At 37.5% G+C, this 22,012-nt stretch overlaps 1 long non-coding RNA gene across 1 annotated transcript in view; it reads right to left on the bottom strand.

Moving 5' to 3' along the window:
• LOC105554263 overlaps positions 1 to 13,700 on the bottom strand; it is a 169,944-nt gene extending 156,244 nt beyond the window's left edge. The window contains exon 1 of the long non-coding RNA XR_001008299.1: positions 13,640 to 13,700. This is a non-coding gene — a long non-coding RNA (uncharacterized LOC105554263). The remainder of the gene's footprint in view (positions 1 to 13,639) is intronic.
• Between the last annotated feature and the right edge of the window lie 8,312 nt (positions 13,701 to 22,012).

Below are 22,012 nucleotides of genomic sequence, written 5' to 3'. Positions count from 1 at the left end.
TAATAATGTGACATAATTTGTATGCCAAGATAACACTGACCCATTTGGAGAATAAAGACTTATGCAATAAGGTATCTTTCTACCAGTGGACTTAATTGTTCTTAGCCATAATTGTTTCTCCCAGGGACACAAGATTGTCTTTGCATGTTTGTCTAAGGAATTTACTCTAAAACCTTTGAAAATCATAGCCAGCTTCCACTACTTTGGCCTCAGTGCTATTATGCTCTAGACAATTCAAGTATTTGGTCAAAAATGATAAAACCCAAATGATTTAAAATATACGGTAATAACTATGATAAATACAGAGGATATGAGAAGATAGAATACATATACAATTAAATTTGCTTTGAGGTATTGTTAAAAGCTTATATGGGTTGTAACCTGTCTGACAATATATAGACAATGGGGGATATCTTTACTATATAAAGCACTTTTACAAATGATAATGAATATTTAACATAATTCAGTAGAAAATATGCAAAGGTGAAAGATGGTCATTTGACAATTTCCAATATGGATGAATGGGAAATTACCATTATACTATATTCAGTGTATACAGGAAAACAATCCTAGTCTATATGGTTGAAGTAGTTCATATTTTTGTCCCTGTTCAACACTCATGTTGAATTGTAATTCCCAATTTTGGAGATGGAGCCTGGTGGGAGGTGGTTGGATCATAGGGGTGGATTTCTCATGAAGAGTTTAGCACCATCCCCTTGGTGCTGTTCCCATGATGATTAGTTCTCCTAAGACCTGTTTGTTTAAAAGTGTGTGGCACTGCCCCCGCCATTCTCTCTCACTCTGGCTCCCATTCTCACCATGTGGTGAGCCTGCTCCCCATTTGCGTTCTGCCATGATTAGAAACTTCCTGAGATCTCCCCAGAAGCAGATGCTGCTATGCTTCTGATACATCCTGCAAAACTGTGAGCCAATTAAACTTCTTTACTTATAATTTACCCAGTGTCTTACAGTTTCTTTAGAGCAATGCAAGGAAGTCCTAATACATATTTTCAGTCTTCTGCGCTCAGAAAGTTTTCAAGAGAGCAATGTTGATACAGATGTTAATTGATATTTCATTTTCAGATGATAATCATGCAATATGTATCACTGATTTCAGTATACCCTTTGACTAAACATTCAACATCTTTCTTAAGGAAACGATCTGAGAAAGAGATAACTGTACAAAGATGTTTCTTGCCATGATGCTTAACGTAGTGAGCAGTTGGTAACCACATAAGCATCAAGGAAAACTAATTAGTTAAATGTTTTAAATGTGCTGTGGTAAAATCCTTTAAATGAGCACTTCATAACTATTAATACCACAAAGAGAGCCTACACCTACTGATTTTTTAAGTCTAAGTATGTTGGTAAATTGAAAAAGTAGGTTAACAGGGAGATTATGGAGTAATTCCAATTTTGTGAGGGAACCATCATTCTACCCTCTACATCCATAAGATAAATTATTTAGCGTGCACATATAAATAAGAACATGAAATATTTGTCTCTCTTTGCCTTGCTAATTTCACTTAACATAATGTCCTCCAGTTCCACCCATGTTCTTGCAAATGACAGGATTTTATTATTTACGGCAGAATAATATTACAATGTGTATATAGACCACATTTTCGTTATCCATTCATCCACTGATGAACACTTAGGTTGATTCCATGTCTTCACTATTGTGACTAGTGCTACAGTGAACATGGGAGTGCTGATATTTCTTTGAGGTACTGATTTTTCTTTCTTTTGGGTATATATCTCCTTTATTTGGGATCATATGATAGTTTTATTTTTAGTTTTTTGAGAAACCTCTATATTCTTTTCCATAGTGACTGCACTAAGTTATATTCCCATCCACAGTGTGCAAGCATTCCTCTTTCTCTGCACCCTTACTGGAATCCATTATTTTTTGTCTTTTTGATAAAAGACATTTTAACTGGGGTGGGATGATACCTCATTGTGGTTTTGAATTGCAATTTTTAGGTGATTATTGATGTTGGCAATTTGTCTTCTTTTGAGAAATGTCTATTGAGATCTTTAGCCCATCTTTAAATCAGATTATTTGTTGACTTTTTTTTTTTCTATTGAGTTGTTTGAATTTCTTATATATTCTGGCTATTAACCCCTTCTCAGTTGAATAGTTTGCAAATATTTTCTCCCACTCTGTTGGTTGCATCTTTGCTTTGCTATGTGCTAACTAGCTTTTGTTGCATTACATTGGCTAAGCAAGTCACAAAACTAGTTCAAATACAACAGTCACGATGGCTCACACCTGTTATCCCAGCACTTTGGGAGGCCAAGGCAGGTGGACCACCTGAGGTCAGGAGTTGGAGACCAGCCTGGCCAACATGGGGAATACTAAAATATCCGCCTCTACTAAAAATACAAAAAAGTATCCAGGCATGGTGGCAGGCGCCTGTAATCCCGGCTTCTCTGGAGGCTGAGGCAGGAGAATCGCTTGAACCCGGGAGGTGGAGGATGTAGTAAGCCGAGATCACGCCACTGCACTCCAGCCTGGGCAAAAAGAGTGAGACTGTGTCTCAAAAACAAAACAAAAAGCAGTCAACAAAGGGATCTCACTTCTTGATGGAAGAAACTGCAATGTTACATTGCAGAGGGCAAAGGAAGGAGTAAAGAATAGGGGTCCTTTTTGTAGTCTGCTCCTCTAGTAAAAAGCTAAATTCTGAGAAAACAGACTAAATATAGAAACACAAATTGTGAATCCAATGCAAAGAAAAAGTTGATTAAGTCATGAGTGAGTATCAAAAAAAAGACTAAGGTTTTCAAGTTCTTGAGGCATACATGTGAGATTCCTATCTGAAGTCCTTCATTTTCTAACTACGGAAACTTAAATAATGCATCAATATGAATAAAAATACCTTGTGTCCTTTAAAATGTGGGTATAATGCCTATGATTCCCTTCTTTGTTGTTGTGAGAATAAAGCAGGGTTACTTTTTTAAAAGTTCTTTACAGAGGCTTCCCATTGCAGGTACTTCATGAGTGTCTAGAGTAATTCACTAACTTTATTAGGATTAACCCTGCTGTAGTTATTAATGAATCACATTGTACAAACTAATGAACTAGAAAATAGAATCAAATAATCAATACAGTGGAAATAAGACTGAAGTTGAAGATATCTAGCCGGGATCATGGATTCTAGGTCTGTGCAACCTTAGGCAAATCACAGTATTTCTCTAGACCTGTGTCGTTTCTAAGAAAATGATGCTTCTTCTTGGAGCTGAAATGTCATTCTGCTCTAAGAAAATTACAACCAAGAATGTTCCTTTCTCATTTTCATTTTCCAAATTGTATTTCCGCTTGCAAAACAATATTGTATTCTTGTATCAGAGAGTTTTAGGGCAAACAAAGATGATCAAGTGAATATTTGAGTGTTTGGGAAAGGAGTGGACCAGGGTGAGGAGACCCGAAATTATCACCCCAGTTGTTAAGTAGCTGAGAAGGACTCCAACATTATGAATATTTCTGGTTATCAGGCCTGTCTGAAGTTATTCCAAATAATTTTTGTTTTCAGTTACAGCGATGTGTGACTAATTGTTAGTGTGCATTCTTAATGAGCATATATCACATTTAAAAATAAAATATTACTTAAAAATGCTACAAATAAAATTACACAACTTTGAAGGTGAGTTCTATTAAGTAGCTGATTGTGTGAGTTATATAAGAATATGAGATATAACCTAATGTACTAATGCACCTTCTAGTATCTATCCTGCACTGCTCTGGTTAGCACCAGTGGCTCCAAATGACAAGAAAGTGTCATGACATCAAACAGTAGGGCAGAATTCCACCAAAGAATACTGAACACTTTTATTAGGAAAATAGGAAAAGGAAGAAAAAAAGAAAATAGTGGCAGTTTCTTTGGACAAAATCTGGGTAAAAATTACTACCCTCAGGGTAGAAATTTTCTTAAATTGGGAAATCATACCTCGAGCTGAGAGCTTGGCGTATTTGTTCACAAACCTATTAACTTCTCTATAGCTTCCCATTAAACATCACAAGTAGTTTATTCCCATATCATCTGGGCAGTGGGCCAGATTTTGCCTTGAATTTCTCATTCCTATATTTTCTTTGACTGTTTTACTGATCTTCATGAACTTTCTTTTTTCTTGTTTTTTTTTTTTTTTTATTTTTTATTTGAGATGGAGTCTCACTCTGTCACCAATGCTGGAGTGCAGTGGTGCGATCTCAGCTCACTGCAACCTACATCTCCCAGGTTGAAGTGATTCTCCTGCCTCAACCTCCCAAGTAGCTGAGATTACAGGTGCATACCACTGTGCCCAGCTAATTTTTGTATTTTTAGTAGAGACACCTTGAAACTATAAGTGAAGAGGTCACCTCAAAATATACAGAGTCAAAAACAGGCTTCTGAGGAGGTAAATGTGTTTTAAATAAGGAAATCTGCATTGTAACTTCAAAAATGTCATTCATTCAGAAGGTAAATCAACAGGAAAATAGACCTTGAACAAGACTCTTTTTCATGTCTATTTGAATAAGAATGCTATTGAATTTGTGGTGCTAATACAATAGTTTAAAACTTATAGCATTATTTTCTGTATCCAAATAAGTGAAAATATTTTTTAATATAATTTGGTATGGTTTATACTGAGTTAGCTTTGAGGATGCTAACACTCTAATACTTTTCCCCCAAATGTTGATATATTTGTATTTATTCTATATGAAACATTCAAATAGTGTTTCAAAATGATATCCATAGTGTCATCCAAAAACCTACCACAAAATGTTTTAGTCTTTATTATAATTTCAATTATGTGGAAGTTAAACATATGTGACTATAACACTTTTTTTAGATTGTGGTTTACAAAAAAAATCATTCCCCTGTTGAATAATTCAATAGGTTTATATTGGCAAAATCCATGTTCTGGTCACTTGGGTCCAGCCCCCATTAAGCCTGTAGTCCAGTGGAAGAAGAGTTCAGTAAACTCTTAAAACTGAAAACTTAACATGCAGTGTAATAGTCCTATGCTGGGGTCAACATAGTGTATTACAATTGCATATTGCAGAGTCCTCTTATTTGAACTCAGAGGGTTGGAGAATTTCCAGGGAAGGTAACATGGAAGGTAATATCTGACAAATCAGTAAAAATCAGCCAAAGAGATGGAACAGAATACTTCATCTCAGTAAGCATTATATACAAATGTATAGAGGTAATACAAGAGTTGGCATTCTTTAAAGAAGTAAGAGTTCAATGAAACTAGAAGTTAGAATTCCTGAAAAGATGACACGGAGATTGGGAATAATAAATCTGGAGTGGTAAGCCGGGGTGTCATCATGGAAGTTCCTTTTTATCAAGTTAAAGAATTTGACCTTTCTTATAAGAAGATTGGAATTCTACAGAAATGTTTTAAATAAGAAAGCAGCCTAGTTAGGTTCACATTTCAAAAAAATCATTTCAGTACAAATAGAGGATGACAGACAAATGAGAGCAGCAAAGACAGAGGCTGAGAAACTCATTTGGAGTCAGCTATAGTGGTTCCAGGTGACAGATACTATTGGCCTCAACTAGAATACCTGTAAGTGGGGATGGAGACAAGTAGCTGGAATCATCATATTTTTAGAAGATTAAATTGAGAGTGCTTCAGATTGGATGTAAAGGAGGGTGAGGATCAAGGGTTAAGGAAGCTAACTAGATTCATGAGATCTGTAACAGTGATGGTTGATTCCTCAACTGAACTAGGAAACATACACTAAATATGGCAAGTGAAGGTAATGAGATCATTTGGTGGCATAGTAAGGTTTTCCTTCTGTAAGACTTCAAGTGAGATGGCTAGCAGAAATTTATGCATATGGATTATGAACAAAGTCCTTTTCAGGAACAAGATCTGAGCTAGAGATACAAACTTTGAGGTTGTCAGCAAGCAGATGGTAATTAAACATATGGGAGTAGATAATCTTACTCAGGGATGATATATAAAGGAATGATTCTCAAACTTTGGGGTCAGATTAATTACCCAGGAAACCCAATAAAATTCAAAATCCTGGGTACCAACTCCAGAGTGTTTCATTGAGTAGGTGTAGAATGTAGTTCCCAAATCTGGCTTGTTGAAAAGCAGAGCCCCACCCAATGGTTCTGGTAGAGATGATGTTGTGACCCCACTCTGAAATATAATGAGAAGAGGATCTTGCATAGTGTCCTGAGTAGTATCGGAACATAAGCGATGGACAAAGAAAAAGGAACCCAGAAAGAAGACTGCAAAAAAGCAACCAGAGGTATTGAAGGAAAACCAGGAGAATAAAACATTACAAATTCTGTAAGAAAATAGTGGGTACAAGAGTGGTGAACAGGGTCAGAGTGCTGAGAGAGAAAGTAAAGATAAAGGCTAAAAACACCCACTGGATGTAACAAAAAGGAGGTCATCACAAAGTTGGCAAGAACAATTTTGGTAGAATTATGTGGGCTGAAGCCAGATTGCAGTGGGCTGAGGGTTGAATATGACATGAGGATAAAGAGACAAGAAGCAGAGGCAAAAATGTTATAAAAGAAGTTGGGACTAGAAGGGCAGGAAGTCACTGCAGCAGAATGTGGACTGAAGGGTGAGATGTTTTTAGTAGAGAAACGACTCGAGTGAATGTGCTATCTCATACCTGACGCGCTCCATCCCTAATTTCATTTTAAAGTTTTTGTAAACAGATTCATTGAAGTATAATCTACATATTATAAAATTCATCTGTTTAAAGTATACAATTCAATTTTTTTTTTTTTTTTTTTTTTTTGAGACGGAGTCTCACTTTGTCACCCAGGCTGGAGGGCAGTGGTGCCACCTTGGCTCACTGCAACCTCCGTCTCCCGAGTTCAAGCAATTCTCCTGCCTCAGCCTCCCAAGTAGCTGGGATTACAGGCATGTGCCACCATGTCTGGCTAATTTTTTGGTATTTGTAGTAGAGATGGGGTTTCACCATATTGACCAGGCTGGTCTCAAACTCCTGAGTTTGTGGTCCACCCACCTTGACCTCCCAAAGTTCTGGGATTACAGTGCCATGCCTGGCAATTCGATGATTTTTAATAAAATTACAGAGCATACAAGCATTGCCACAATGATTAAAGCATTTTCATTGCTCCATATTCCATACACCCATTTACTGTTAATCCACATTCCTACATTCTGCCCCAGGCAAATACACATGCATTGTGTGTCTCTACAGATTTACCTATTCTATACATTTCATAGAAGCCATACAACATGTGGGTTCTTTTGTGTCAGAGTTCGTTTGCTTAGTGTATTGTTGGAGAGGTTCCCTCCTGTTGTAACATATATCAGTGCTTTATTACTTTTATATTGCTGCCTTATATTCCATTTTATGGATATAGCACATTTTATATATCCATACTTCAATAGATGGACATCTGGATAACTTCCCCTTTTTGACCATCATTCGTGAATGATACTGCTATGAATAGTCACATGAAAATCTTTAAGCATAGGTTTTCATTGCTCCAGGATAGTTATCTAGGAGTCTGATTGCTGGGTTGTATGTTAAGTTTGGGTTGAACTTTCTCAGAAATGGTCCAACTTCTTTCCAACGTGGCTGCAACATTTTACATTCACGCTCTTTCATCTCTGCCCTGATAAACACATATTCACTTACCTTTATAACTGCATTCATTTAATTATCCTGAAGGAAACAGAACTGTGCCCTTTTGGATAGTGGGGAGCAAAGTAAGGTGCTGCTTTGGGTTCTGTATATTATGGTTAGGCCAGAAATGATGGAAATATGAATTAGCACCAGTCTGCCCCCTAGTGGTGGTCTAGACTGCTGTGCTGTCAACCTAAATCCATGGGGCCAAACTTTCAAGCAATCTACTCTTTCCTTCACACCCTCTGTCACCCTACCTCCATCTTTTCTTACAAAGACTAAACAGTGGATATGCTCAAACAAATTTAGAAAGTGTATAGTGCGGTGCAGTGGTTCACAAGTATCAGTCTACTAGTCATATCTACCAGAGATATGGACACCTACTCTCATGTGTTTAAGCATCACCTGCTGGGGGACTTGAGCAAAGTTACTGAACTTCATGTAGTAAGCTCAGTTGTTTCTGTAACTCTACAATGAGGATTATGATAACACCAGTCTTAGTTATACTGCAATGATTCAATGAAATTTCATAGGTAAAACACCTAACACAGTTAAACCTAGAGTTAGCATTCAAGAAAAAGTAAGTGTTCCTATTTTACGATAGTAAAAGTGGTCACAAGTGTAGTCAAATGCTACAATGACATTCTATTTATAAAATTGTTTTTTTACCTGTTCTCATTTGCTTATATCTTGTGTTTATGCTCTCTATTTAAAAGTAAAACATCTTTGAATTTAGAACTACTGTTGACTGTATTTATTTGACAGTCTACAGTGTACTGTAGACAATTTATTTGATATTGATAAAAATCACAAAAGTAACAATGATACTGCCCTTCATTATTTTATAGTAACAATATATCAAGAGATTTGCTAAAGTCTTCCTGTATGTAAAATTTAATGCAGAAAACATTTTTATAAGGTAGGTAAAGATCTCAGATAGTCTGTGTTGGAGAAAATATTTCAGCCACATCTTTCTCGCTGCACTCATGTTCACTACCTGTTGTGCGGCCAGTGCCCATGGAAATGACAATATCAATTACAGCTGGTTGATAATTGAGACGTATATAGGCTAGAATGAGCTTTTGTTGCTCTTTTGTCAAAGAGAAAAAGTAAGACCAGAAATGGCCTGAATTTGATGATTACTGCAGTCTGCAATTCAGCAATTCAAGATAGTTGCACTCTCCTTCCCAATCCACCCTAACACCTGCTTCCTTTTCCCCATTGATAGCTGAAGTTTGCTCCCCAAAATAGCCAAAGGTTAATTGGAAATTTTATCCATGTAAAGTAAGTGCATAGGCCTTCTTTTGTTTTTCTCTTAACAGTGCTGCAGACTGTTTAGAATTTATTCTCTGATGACAGTTGTTAAGTTACTTATTTTAATGGCTGTTTTATAACTTTAAAAGGAAAATTGTTTCCAGGGAAGAGAGCATGCCTCCAGTACAGAAATCAGGTATTTAGGGGGAAGAACCATCTAATGAAACACTTTGGACTGCCCATCATAGTGTTCAGACACACAGTTCTAGAAGAGAAATAAGAAAGCATTTCTTTGGCCAAATGTGATCTGAACCATCCTGGATTTTGCCTCACATGCTGTGAGAGACATTTATTCTCTTGACTATTCAATTATTTTGCCAGGAAGATGTGGGAATTAAAGTAGCAGCAATCATGATAACATGTATGTTAAGCATCAAAATACTTTGCACTGAACAGACAGAGTTGCCAGTTATATTTTCAACTTGTGTTTACATATGGAAAATATTATTACTGTTTCCTTCAATGTCATCCATTTTTAATGGCTCCTATTCCATCCAAATTTTAAGCTGTAAATATAGTCTAGTATTTGAAAAGAAAACCTAAGTAGTCCTAATGCCAGAGGCCAGAACTAGTTTGTTTGCCAGCAAAATTCGCCTTTAGTTTACATGTATCTAGATGCTTGAGTATATGTCCCCAAATCCAGTCATAATTTAGCCCAGAATTTTTGACTAACAGAACCTAAGTGTAGATATATTTGTTTGTCTCATGCATTTTAAAAAAAAGAGTCTGTGAGCAAGCCTTTAAATATCAAGAGATTCCACAATCTCTATTTGGGATTCTCTTCATAAATGAAAGATTTTAAAATGCTTTCTTATCCCTGAGTAGGACACTGGACAAATAATGCATACACTCTACTATTTGATATTTGTCCAAGACCTCCCAAACACCTTTGATTTTTGCTTAATATTAGTCGATATTTAATCTACTGAAATATTTTAGTCCATCTATTTTTTCCCCCTGTAGAAAATTGACTCTAAATTTAAAGCAGCCTTTCTAATGCAATCTGAGCCAAAAGGTATAATTCACTTTAAAGTAATCTGAGGGCAAGCTTAGAAGTGTGTAGGTAGTAGGGCAAACATGTATTTAATTTCCTATACTACTATAGAAACGATAATAACTAACAAACATTAAATACTTATTCTATGTCAGGTGCTGAGGTTTACATACATTATCTCGTGTAATTCTCACAACAGGCCATAAAGTAGGTGCTAAATGCTATTATTAGTTTAACAGCAATAACAAAAAAATTCTAAACCTCAGAGCAGTTATGTACATTGCCGATGGTAAGGGACTGAGCTAGGACTATCTTCTCTCTAAAACTCACTTCCTCATCACTCACTCTCTTACTCTGTCTTACCTTGACATTACATTCTAAAGTATTTTTAAAAATATATTTAGGTCCAGCACACGCCAGTTATTCCAGCACTTTGAGGGACCAAGGCAGGTGGATCACTTGAGGCCAGGAGTTCAAGACCAGTCTGGCCAACATGGCGAAACCCCATCTCAACTAAAAATGCAAGAATTAGCTGGGTGTGGTAGTGCACGCCTGTAATCTCAGCGACTCAGGAGGCTGAGGCTGGAGAATCACTTGAACCCGGGAGGCAGAGGATACGGTGAGCTGAGATCGCACCATTGCACTTCAGCCTGGGCGACAGAGGGAGACACTGTTTACAGATAAATAAATAAATACATGTTTATTTTAAATATAAGTAATTAAAAACATAAAGCTACCTAAAAATGCATATTTATATAAATAAATATTTATCTTCATAAATATTTATCTTCATACTTAATCAAATGCTCACGGAACTCTGTGCTCCTCATCACACCTTTTGGGTCACAGAGGGTCCTCTTTTTATGAATGGCCCATCAAAGCGGTCAGTGTTAGGTAGCATTCTTTCCCAGTATTTCCTCTTTTTTTTTGCTACTGTAAATGAATTATGTATGAACCCTGAAGTAATTAGCAAAGACGTTGTTGTTCAGCTGAATTTTAAACTAATTAATCTGACCTAATTCCTGTCAAAAATAATTAGGATAAAATATGTCCTCCCTAAGCAACTCTTCGAAGCTGAGACGCTAAAGCACAGTACCTCCTGTGTATGCACTGCTCTAAAATTGAGAGGGCCATTCATTTAAGTTTTAAAGGAAATGCTAAAATGCTACCTTGTGAATTGCCACCTGGGCATCATCTCCTCCTCCTTGGTTTCTATGTTCAAATAAAGAAAAGAAGTTGAACTAGCAATGGGACTGTAACATGAGTGGTCTCAATGAGCCCTTCACATCACGTGGTTTGCAATTAAAACATCCAAACTGGTTAATTTCTCCTCTTCCAAAAGGCTTCCTGCTGAATATGTGTGCCGTGTGCCCCATGCCCCGTTTCTCAGCCCCTTCACTCTTTTTTTTTTTTTTTTTTTTGAGACACAGTCTTGCTCTTGTCCCTTAGGCCACAGTGCAGTGGTATGATCTCAGCTCACTGCAACCTCCACCTCCCCAGTTCAAGCAATTTTCCTGTCTCAGCCTCCTAGGTATCTGGAACTATAGGTGCTTGCCACCATGCCAGGCTAATTTCTTTTTTTTGTGTGTGTGTGTTTTTAGTAAGGACGGGGTTTCACCATATCAATCAGGCTGGTCTCGAACTCCTGACCTCAGGTGATCTGCCTGCTTCGGCCTTCCAAAGTGCTGGGATTACTGGCAGGAGCCACCACACCTGGCCCACTTTTCTTAATATAAAATTGATTAAGCTGTCTTCTGTCTCCCCATCCCCTACCTGCCCCAAATAACATTTTAAAATATCCTTAGTGATATAATGAATTGGGAAAGTGTCTCATGTAATAACCAAGTCCTAAGCTGTATATTTCTAGAAAAAATAATTTAGGAAAAGCAAATAAGCAAGCTTTACCCATAGCTGCAGCTGGTCAACAAGTTGAGATGATCATGGGTTGCAGCAACTGTGGAGGTTTGTATATGCTGGTGTTTGCCCAAAGCCTTCACTACTGCCCTGTCATTCTATAGCAGCCTCTTCTGTGTGCCCCCTAACCTTGCTCTGGAACATATTACGGAGCTCTTGGGAGAGGAGCGCATTGTGGAGTATATCTGTCACATCCCCAAGCAGTTCAGAGTTAATAATTTCCTTATTAAACCTATGAACCCTCCATGTTTTCTAGTCCTCCCTCCCCAACCCCCTTCCAAGTTAGTTTCTAGGCAACCAATAAGCGCTGAATTACATTAAGCTCTTTATTTCAAGGCTGCAGTTCAGAATTTTGCTGCATATTTGTTGGCTCATTTATAGAGACTGCAGCATAAAATTCATTAATTCTGTCTGATCTGCAGTACATTAGTGATTTGGTTAGAACCACATCACCTGTACCTGTTTATCATGTTTAAATCACTCAGTGCCATGATGTTCTTTATGTAGCTTATGCCATAGATATTGTGAGCTCTAATTTGAAATCACAGAAGCAAGAATTTCCACAATTCCCAGTTCTTGGTTATCATTCAGCACCTTGAGATAGTCTTTTATGAAATTAGAAATTTCAAAATCTCCTTTTTTGAATGACCGAAATGTCTAACAGCTGACTATTAGTAAGAAAGATCAGAAATGTAAGGTTCAGGAATAGCCTGAAATGCAGTAAGCGTTTGCAAAAGGGGGGATATTGTTTGCTTTAACAAACTGAAATTTTGGTGTGAAAGAGAAGCAAGCCTTTGGAAATATTCCTTTGTTGGTATGAGTCAAGGAACTGAGGTTGTAATTTCAGATTTTACCAAGGACAATGTGAGAATGAAGATTAATCTTCCGGCAGAACTGTTCTCTGTTTTGAATGTTGAATGGTTTGAGATATTCTCTCGAAAACTCTGAGCAAGCACTCTCTCTTTCTATGTGACATTTATAAACAGATCTGGTAAGTCTCTAAGTGTATAATATATTAAGGTCCTTACAATTGATCAAAAATATGAATTAAATATTTGTCGTTTCTTAAAACACAAAGCAGTAATCTACACTGGCCACACTAAAATGGTGACTTTGAGAAGACAAAGTAAAATCCTTTTAAAACTCAAACTTGAATCTAATCTCTTTCCTTTCACCTGCTTATAATGTAGCTGAGGCAGGTGTGTGTGGTGTATGGAGCTGTAGAAATAAACTAATTGAATGGTCTTGTGGCATAGAGAGCCAGCTGTCCACCAGAGTTGCATGGTAGAAAAACCTTCTAGGAGACCCTACTGTCAAGAAGGAGTGGCCCAGATTAGACAGGGACTGCATCTCCCGGAGGACTTTGCATCTGGAGTTGCCACTTACTGGATTTGCTTCATAAAATATGAGCAGAAGGGAGGTATGCCATTTCCAGGCGTGGCCTACAAGATCTTCTGTATGATCTCCCATGTGACCGCCTCTCTCTTTGTTTTTTTATTTTACATTCTTTTATATCAATAGTTTTTGGAGTACAGTTTTTGGAGACATGGAAAAGTTCTTTAGTGGTGATTTCTGAGATTTTAGTGCACCCATCCTCTGAGCAGTATACTCCCATATGTCTCTTTCTTCCCCCTCTGCCCATTGGATATCAGTAACCTCTCAACCTGGGGAAAAGTGAGAAGTTTTGTCAAAGCCCACGTCACCAGCGACTGCATGGAGTATCACCTGTCTAGATCCCTGACAATAAAACTATTGTTTATCACTGAGAATTTGGGTATATCTGTTTCAACAGCTTGTTTTACCTTGACTTCTACACGTGCCATGCGTGAGTCACAAGACAGGATGACTTCAATCAGTAGAACCACAAATATTCTTGACTGCTTACTATGTGCCTTGCAATGCAGATTCCAAGGATTCTATGATAACCAGACAAGAATGGCATCTTAAAGTAGCAGGAAAAAAATAGACACACTTCAAACTATTGCAATCAATCTGTTAATTATATACATGTAATGAAATGCAAAATAGAAATTTAGTACCTATAGAGCATATAATACAATAAGATTTAAACTACTCTGGGGTTGAAAAATATTTTCATTCATTAATACTTAATATTATTATTTCCGAATGTTAGTTCGGATGAAAATAAATCTGGATTTCATGTTAATAGAGAGCTGAGTCCAGAGTAGACTAGTAGAATCAGTAGGTTAAATTGTTTCTTCCTTTCCTCCCCCAACACCCAGGAATCAGGATGCAACTATAAACCATTTCTTAAATAGTTTTTTTTTTTTTCCTTTGGAAAAAGGAGGCTGGGTGCAGTGGCTCACATCTGTAATCCCAGCACTTGGGGAGGCTGAGGCCAGTAAATCATTTGAGGTTAGGAGTTTGAGACTAGCCTGGCCAACATGGTGAAACCTCATCTCTATGAAAAATAGAAAACTTAGTTGGGCATGGTGGTGCATGCCTGTAATCCCAGCTAATCTGGAGGCTGAGGCAGGAGTCACTTGAACCCAGGAAGTGGAGGTTGCAGTGAGCCAAGATTGTGCCACTGCACTCCAGTCTGTGCAACAGAGTGAGACTCCATCTCAAAAAAAAAAAAAAAAAAAAAAAAAGAAAGAAAGAAAGAAAAGAAAAGAAAAGCACTTAGGAAACATTTCACTTAATCCTTCCTTTCATAGATGAGGAGGAGAAATGTATTTTCCGAGCTTATAATGCCTTCCATTTTAATATATGGAACATTTAGTGTGGGCCAGGAACTATGCTAGTTACTATTTTTTATTGTAAAATGTAATAGACATATAGATTAGTACACCATAAAATATAGGTCAGTGATTTGTCCCCTGAAAAACAGAACACTCATGTAATGTACCTAAATCAAAATCTGATAATTGCCTGCTCCTGAGAATCACTAAACAGCCTAGCCCAATTCCAGCTACCTTTCTCCCCACCTACTACCTTTCCTTTTATGGTCATGGCTACTATCTCTCTTTATCGTTTTACTACATTACCATGTATCCAAAAATACTGGGCTTTATTATTTTTTGAACTTTAAATACATTGAATCTTTATACTATATATTCTTGTATGTCTGTCTTCCTTAACTCTACATGTGTGGTTTTCATTCATGCTCTTGTTTGTAGCATTCCTTGGGTCTTTCACATTCTATCCTATAAACATATCACAATGTATTTCATTGTATGGACATTATACAATGTATCTAGTTTAGTATGAAAGATATATATAGTTGTGTGTTATGAATAGCAGGATTCTACATAATCTTACACCTGCTTCTTGACACACAGGTGCATGCATGTACTTCCAGTTCCTAATTTTCAGACTTTGGTATTACGTTATAGCAGGCACCCATGCCTCTGTACCATTCTCCAAAGTTATTTTCTTATTTTAAAAAGTTGGGAATGGAGGGCTGGTATAAAGTAATAGAGTCAGATATACTACACTGGCCGTCTGGTTACAGTACCACAGACGTTTAGTTCAATATTTAATGGGCGAAGCTGAGTTCCATCCGGTATCATTTAAACAAATGACTGGAGAAAACAGATGATCGGTATCCTTTTTGGAATGCCATTACTCATTTTTTTATTTGTTTAACCATTTTTAACATGGGGAAGATGAGTGTGTTCTTGCTCTCAAGTTTGATTTTACTATTTTTAATGAATTTTTTTCTGACTTTTTGGTCAAGCCAAGTTTTTTCCACATCATAGCATAAGCTGTTCCCTTTGCCTGGAATGTTCTTATTTTAAAGCCTTGCATGATTAGCTAGTTTCTTATTATGATAGTTTTAACTTAACGCAGAAGTCTCTCTTGAGTATCTTACCTACCCCAAGTCACTCTTTATTACATTGCCCTTTATATTTGCTATTAGAGAATTTATCACTACATGTAGCTATCCTGTTTATGTTTTATTCCTTTTAAATGTTTCCTGGGACCTCCTTTTCTTGCCTTCCAGAAACATAAGGACCAGCAATCTCATTTTTCTTTTTTTTTTTTTTTTTTTTTTTGAGCAAGCTCTCTCCAGTGTCTGGAACAATACGTGGTTCATAATAGGTGTTCAACAGATAACTAATGAAAATGGAAGAAACAAAGGAAGGAAGGAGGGAGGGAGGAAAGTAAGAATGGAAAGAAGGAGGAAGGAAGAACAGAAGGGATATTCACGCAGGCCAAGGAGTAAAGAGGCTATCCATTTGATACAATAATTTTGTAATTCTGTAGGACAGGTAATAAATGAAAGAAAATCTGTGCACTCAACTCTCATAAAGTGACTGCAAGCAATTCAAAATGTACCAAACCATTAAAGGTTAGAAACAGGCAGGGGACCCAGTGTTTCCACACAGCGATGTAGACTGAAAGCAACAAGGGAAAGCAAGGAGCAGGGAGAACGTGCGACCATCATTCCAATTTTCTCTATATCTCCGTGCCAAGCTGTATATACATGAATTGCTAACTGCATGACTAATGTGAATCTCAAAGAAAGAATCTGAGTCAAAAGCAACCTCGGGGTTACTAGCTATGGAAACAGAGGAGGGTGAGTGTGGTTATTAAACACTGTTGTCAAAGAACAAAGAAGGGCCAAAAAAAGAAGAAACTCAGTAAGCAATGGTTCAGTATTCTGTCACATTCATTTGAAGGAAATTGGGTGACGTCCAAAGTTTTAATGTGAGCAAAGTGACTGGATAACCCTGGGAGAACTTGTCATCTTGGCAGGCTCTGCAAAATAGCTTATATGTATAACTATTGTAATAACAGACACAAAGCGTTGATATTTACAAGGGTCTGTAAGAATGTGTAGTAAGATACGTCTAGGAGTGGTCCCCAGAAAATTCCAGAGCGGTAAGAGTCATAAAGTAGGTACAAATTCCAGGAGTTGACCAAAGCATTAGCAATAAAATAAATATATTTTTGACACACAAAGAGAAGAGAGGCAAGGACTCCTGTAGGTAGATTCAATAGGAATGTAATATAATACTTGTGGTTATGGACAGTGAAAATGTTTAAATATCTACAGTGTCAAATTGACATGTATTAACCCTTGAATTGACAATGGGTTTTACTCATTTAGGTTGTTTCCTTCTCCCTCCAAAGATGGTAACTTTAAGTTTACTGTGTTAGCTGGAACAGAAAGTGACTCATTTTACAGACAACTTGACAAGAATATAAAGTTAGGAAAGGATGGTATGAACTGTGTCCTATAAATACCAAATTCCTTTTCTAAAGTCATTGCTGAGGAAATAGTAAAATAGAACAACCCAGGAAGTCCAGGAAAATTACATGGGAGAGTAGTCAATAGATTGCAAAGGGGGAAAATATGAGCATTTCTGAGCAAAACAACAACAACAACAAAGTGACTTTGATGTGATGACTATGACACCTAAATGGAGCATAGAATCTAGGACAGAGAGCCGCCTCTCATTTGTGAGAGCTCAGAGAGTGAGAGTTGTGCTGAGTAATTTTGCTTGGCAATGAACTTAATACCTTCTTCTTCTTCCCCCAATTAAAAAAACTGCAAAATTAGACGAGGTAACAGAGGTAGATTATCGCCCTTCTAAAGCCAACTTAACATTCCAAGCATTTATATACCAAATTGCAAGCACTCTGATATATGAGAAGTGGAGTCCATTTTGCTACCTTGCAAAAGGAGCTTCAGCTTCCCATTTCTCTTGCCTTGTGGTTCATATGATGAGAACGACCCAGATGGGTTATCCCTGACAAACAAAGAGACCCAAAAGAGTGATACTGACAACCCAACCCTGACCCACATCTGCCCTAAGAGCTGGCAAGTCCTGTGGGCCTTGAGGATGTTCCATTTGCCCATTCATCTCGAAGAACAAAAGTGTGACTCTTTCAACTGGGTTCCTCTCAAGAATCCAGAGCGTATGATCTATTTAACTAAAGTAGCACAGGAAATCCCCAACGCTAAAAAAAGAAGAGCTAGTCTCAGTGCAACCCTATAAAACTTTTATTATTTTCTAGTCTAGGGATCAAGACAACATTGAATGAAAATTCGCAGTTCCTGCTTCACTTAGAGGTAGTTCAAGTCAGGGAATCACAGAATTTCACAGCCAAAAGAGATATTCCTGTATATCTGCTGCAACATCCTCATGTACCTGATGAGAATATCATGATCCAGGGAGGAGAGGTGACTTACACAATTTGTTCCTTCATGCATTTACGTAACAAGCATTTATTGAGCATCAACAATATACTGCCATGCTGTGCATTTCATTAGGGAGTACAGATAAAATAGTGCCTGAGGCTTAACTCTTGCCCTTAGGAACTTGCCATCAGTTTGACAGTTCAGATGAGTAAACTGAGAATGGCACTACTAGGCATTGCCAGAGCACAAAAGAGGACAGTTTGCACAGTGGTGAAGAATGCAGGCTGTGGATTGAGGTACAGTGGATTGAGGTACAGTGGATTGAGTTCAAACACAGCACCACTGTTTGCATGTTATATGACCTTGGGCAATTGATTTCACTTCACTATGCTCCAATTTCCTTTTCATAAAATGTTGAGAACATTAGCATCTATTCCATAGGGTTCTTTGATGAGAAAATACATACCTAGTAAAGTATTTAGGAATTTGTAACTGATTAATAAATGCAGTAGTAGTCGCAGTGTTATTGTTACTATTATTACTAAAATCAATACTTGGAAGTAAAACAAAAAGCTTCCCAGCATTGGAATGAATAGGCCATGAATATGTTAAAGTTCAAGAATTATGTTCTGGCAAAAGGAATTAGGTTATTTTCTGATGTTCTGGACCTGGTTTTCTGGACCTAGTTTACTGGACTGTATTTCTGACTTTTGGGGGCTTTTTGAATGCCCAGTTTTTATCTTGGGTCATAATTGCACTGTGCACACAACTCTAGAGGGTGCTTCTCATGGTCATAAGATTTGATCTCATGTGTAGTCCTAGATTTTTATCCCATGCGTTCCAGCAAATGGCTGTGAAGTTCATAAGGAAGGAGCTAATGCACACAAATGTCTTGTTTCAGCGGAATGTCTGGCTTCCTGAGGTATTTATTCCAACTAATTCACACATGATGAACTATGTGAAAACATGATGTCTTCCACTGTAGACTATAGGTGCTGCACATTTTGGACTGCTCAGTTATCTGTTACTGAGTAGCCACTCCAAAACCTGGTGCCTGAAAAGATAATTATCATTGAGTCGGCAATTTGGGCAGGGCTCAGTAGTGACTTGTCTCTACTCTGTGCAGCATTAGCTAGGGCAGCTTGACTAGGAGCTGGGGAGTCACTTTCGAGATGGTTCACTTACATGGCTGGAGCTGGCAAGTTGGAGATGGCTGTTGGTAGTGAACTAGTTAAAGATATGAGGTCTCATTTCCTGCCAGCTCTTTATTTGGGCTTCCTTATAGCATGGCTACCTTATGACAGTCAGACAGCTTACACAGTAGCATAGGGCTCCTAAATGAGTGTCCCAAAAGAACCAAGCAAAAAACTCTGTGGTGTTTTTGACCTACTTTTAGGAATCGAATAGCATTGGCATTGTCATAGTGGTAAGCCATAGTCGTAAGATTGAGGGGAAAATAACACAGACCCTCATCTGTCTATAGGAAAGTGTCAAAGTCACATTATGAGAAAAATATGCGAGGGTTTTTTGAAAAATATATCCTGCCAAAAATGCCATTTTTATCCTGCCCACCTATCCAGCACAGTGTTTAACACAGTATTGCTCCTTAATAAATATTTGCTCGTTAAATACATATAGCATATGAAAATAAATAAATCAGTGTTACAGTATTATTGCTGTAGTTTCTATTTTTTTACATTGACATTGAGTTTTGGTATCAACCTCGCCCCCTGGTTTGAAATTTTACTCTTCAATATGAGGATTTAATTTTGTACGTCCACAGTTGATCCTGGAGTCTTAAGCTTCTTTGGCGACTAAAGAAAAGATTACAAAGAAAGATTGGTCGTGCCTTTGAGAGTAGTAATATTAATAAATGGAGGTGGGATTTGACTGTAAAGACTTATCAAGTCATCAAAGAATATTCTAAAAGAGAAAGATAGCTCTGAAAGAGGAAAATAATTGATAATGAACTTGGTTGGGATGAAGGGAATAAGATGATGACAAGCAATCTGGCAACTTCTGGGGGAGCAGCAGCCAAAAGAAGCATCAGCAGAGCTATGTTTAATTAATGAACAGTAGCAGAAGAGGGTGCTCTAAAAAGATTAGAGATAGCAATTGAGGCTATGCCTCCTGGGAGGTATTGGATGACTGAAGTACTTCTATGTGTGATGTGATTAAAATAATCAACGAGAATGTTGAACATCAAATCATGAATTTAAAAGATTTAGTGTTCCCATCAAAAGCTATAGCAAACATCAAACGATAATTTCTGATTTATCTTGGAGTATGTGGAAGACCACCAATATAATGGCCGCTTTCAAATGTCATGAAGTGTCTTATCCTTTGTCCACTGCAACCTGATGTATTATTGCCCATTGAGATTTTAGCTCTGTGTCCTTATTGTCAAACATATTCAGACCTGAAAATTGCAACTTGAACTTGTAATTTAGGATAAATTACAGATTGTAACTTTTCCCCCTATGTCATCCATAATTCTATTTATTTTTAATGGAAGCAAAGAAAACTGTTTGTCCAATCTTGTTAGTAAGTAGAAACTCCTCAGACTTCAGAAGAGCGACAAAAAAGAGTGCAGTTGTTCACACCACTCCTGACTATTTCACTAATAGCATTTCTTGGACTTTTCCAGAATAGCTTACATTTTGCTAATTTTGGTTGAAGTCAAGAAAAAAGAAATGTGCTTCTTTAAATCACTTCTTATCACCCTTCTATAAATTTTTGTTGTAGGAGAATGAGTAATCACATATACCAGGATTTAGCTATCATGCTTCTGAGTGTCCCAAATTAACATGAGGACAGTATCATTCCCATATCTTCTGACTAAACCATTCTGCCTGCTGTCACAATACTACAATGAAAACATCATGTACCTGAATGGGTTTAAGGAAAAACATGCTATTGTTATGTGATGAAATTTATGTTTACTTATATATTAATGGTATAGGGTTTGTACAGACACCACAGTTTTATCCCTGGATTTAAAAATTACTTCTGGCTCCATCACCCAGGCTGGAGTGCAGTGGCATGATCTTGGCTCACTGCAATCTCTGCCTTTCAGACTCAAGCCATCCTCCTACCTCAACCTCCCCAGTAGCTGGGACTACAGGTGTGCACAACCACACTCAGCTAATTTATGTGTTTTTTTTTTTGGAGAGACAAAGTTTCACCATGTTGCCCAGACTTGTCCTAAACTTGTGAGCTTGGCCTCACAAAGTGCTGGGATTACAGGCGTAACTCACCACACTGGACTACATAGACAATTCTTCACTTAGCTTCAGATTTACCATGAGGGCTTTAAAATATTATATGCATATATTAAGAAGCTAAATGGTCAAAGACATTGTCTACTTTAAACCATGCTTCTTGAGCTGATGTTTTCTAAGTAGAAAGTTAATTTATGTTTTATTGTTTATAAGCTGGAATTAAAAAGTAAATATATACTTTCATTGGTATAACTCAAACTTTAGATTAACTTATCAGAAGCAAGCTGGGCATGAGCCATTCAATATTGATACCATTGACGCAATGGTGGTGATTCCAGATATGGCAAACTATTATAACAGACCAAAAGTATTGCATAAAGATATACCAACTACCTCTTCAGAGTGACGGCCATGATTTTGGGAATGACCACTAAGTATGTTGTTGGTTTGTGAAGGTGGCAACATAAGTGGGAGATAAAATTCAGATGCTGCTGCAGTTACACAGTGAGACACTGACCCAGAAACCTAAAGTAGTTTTTCTTTATTCCCACTAGCTCATCACTCTCCACTACCACCTTTTCATAGTCCCAATCAGCCTCCATAATTAGATATTTATATGTGTATTAATATTATTTTTTCCTTTTTGTGAGACAGATTCTTGCTCTGTCGCCCAGGCTGGAGTGCAGTGGAGCAATCTCGGCTCACTGCAACCTCCACTTCCCGGGTTCAGGTGATTCTCCTGCCTCAGCCTCCCAAGTAGTTGGGATTACAGCATACGCGACCACACCCAGCTAATTTTTTGTATCTTCAGTAGAGATGGGGTTTCACCATGTTGGCCAGGC

The sequence above is a fragment of the Mandrillus leucophaeus genome, unplaced genomic scaffold, assembly GCF_000951045.1.
Source record: "Mandrillus leucophaeus isolate KB7577 unplaced genomic scaffold, Mleu.le_1.0 Scaffold637, whole genome shotgun sequence".
NCBI lineage: Eukaryota > Metazoa > Chordata > Mammalia > Primates > Cercopithecidae > Mandrillus > Mandrillus leucophaeus.
The sequence above is the reverse complement of the archived record's forward strand: the minus strand, read 5'-3'. Positions and strand labels throughout refer to the sequence as shown.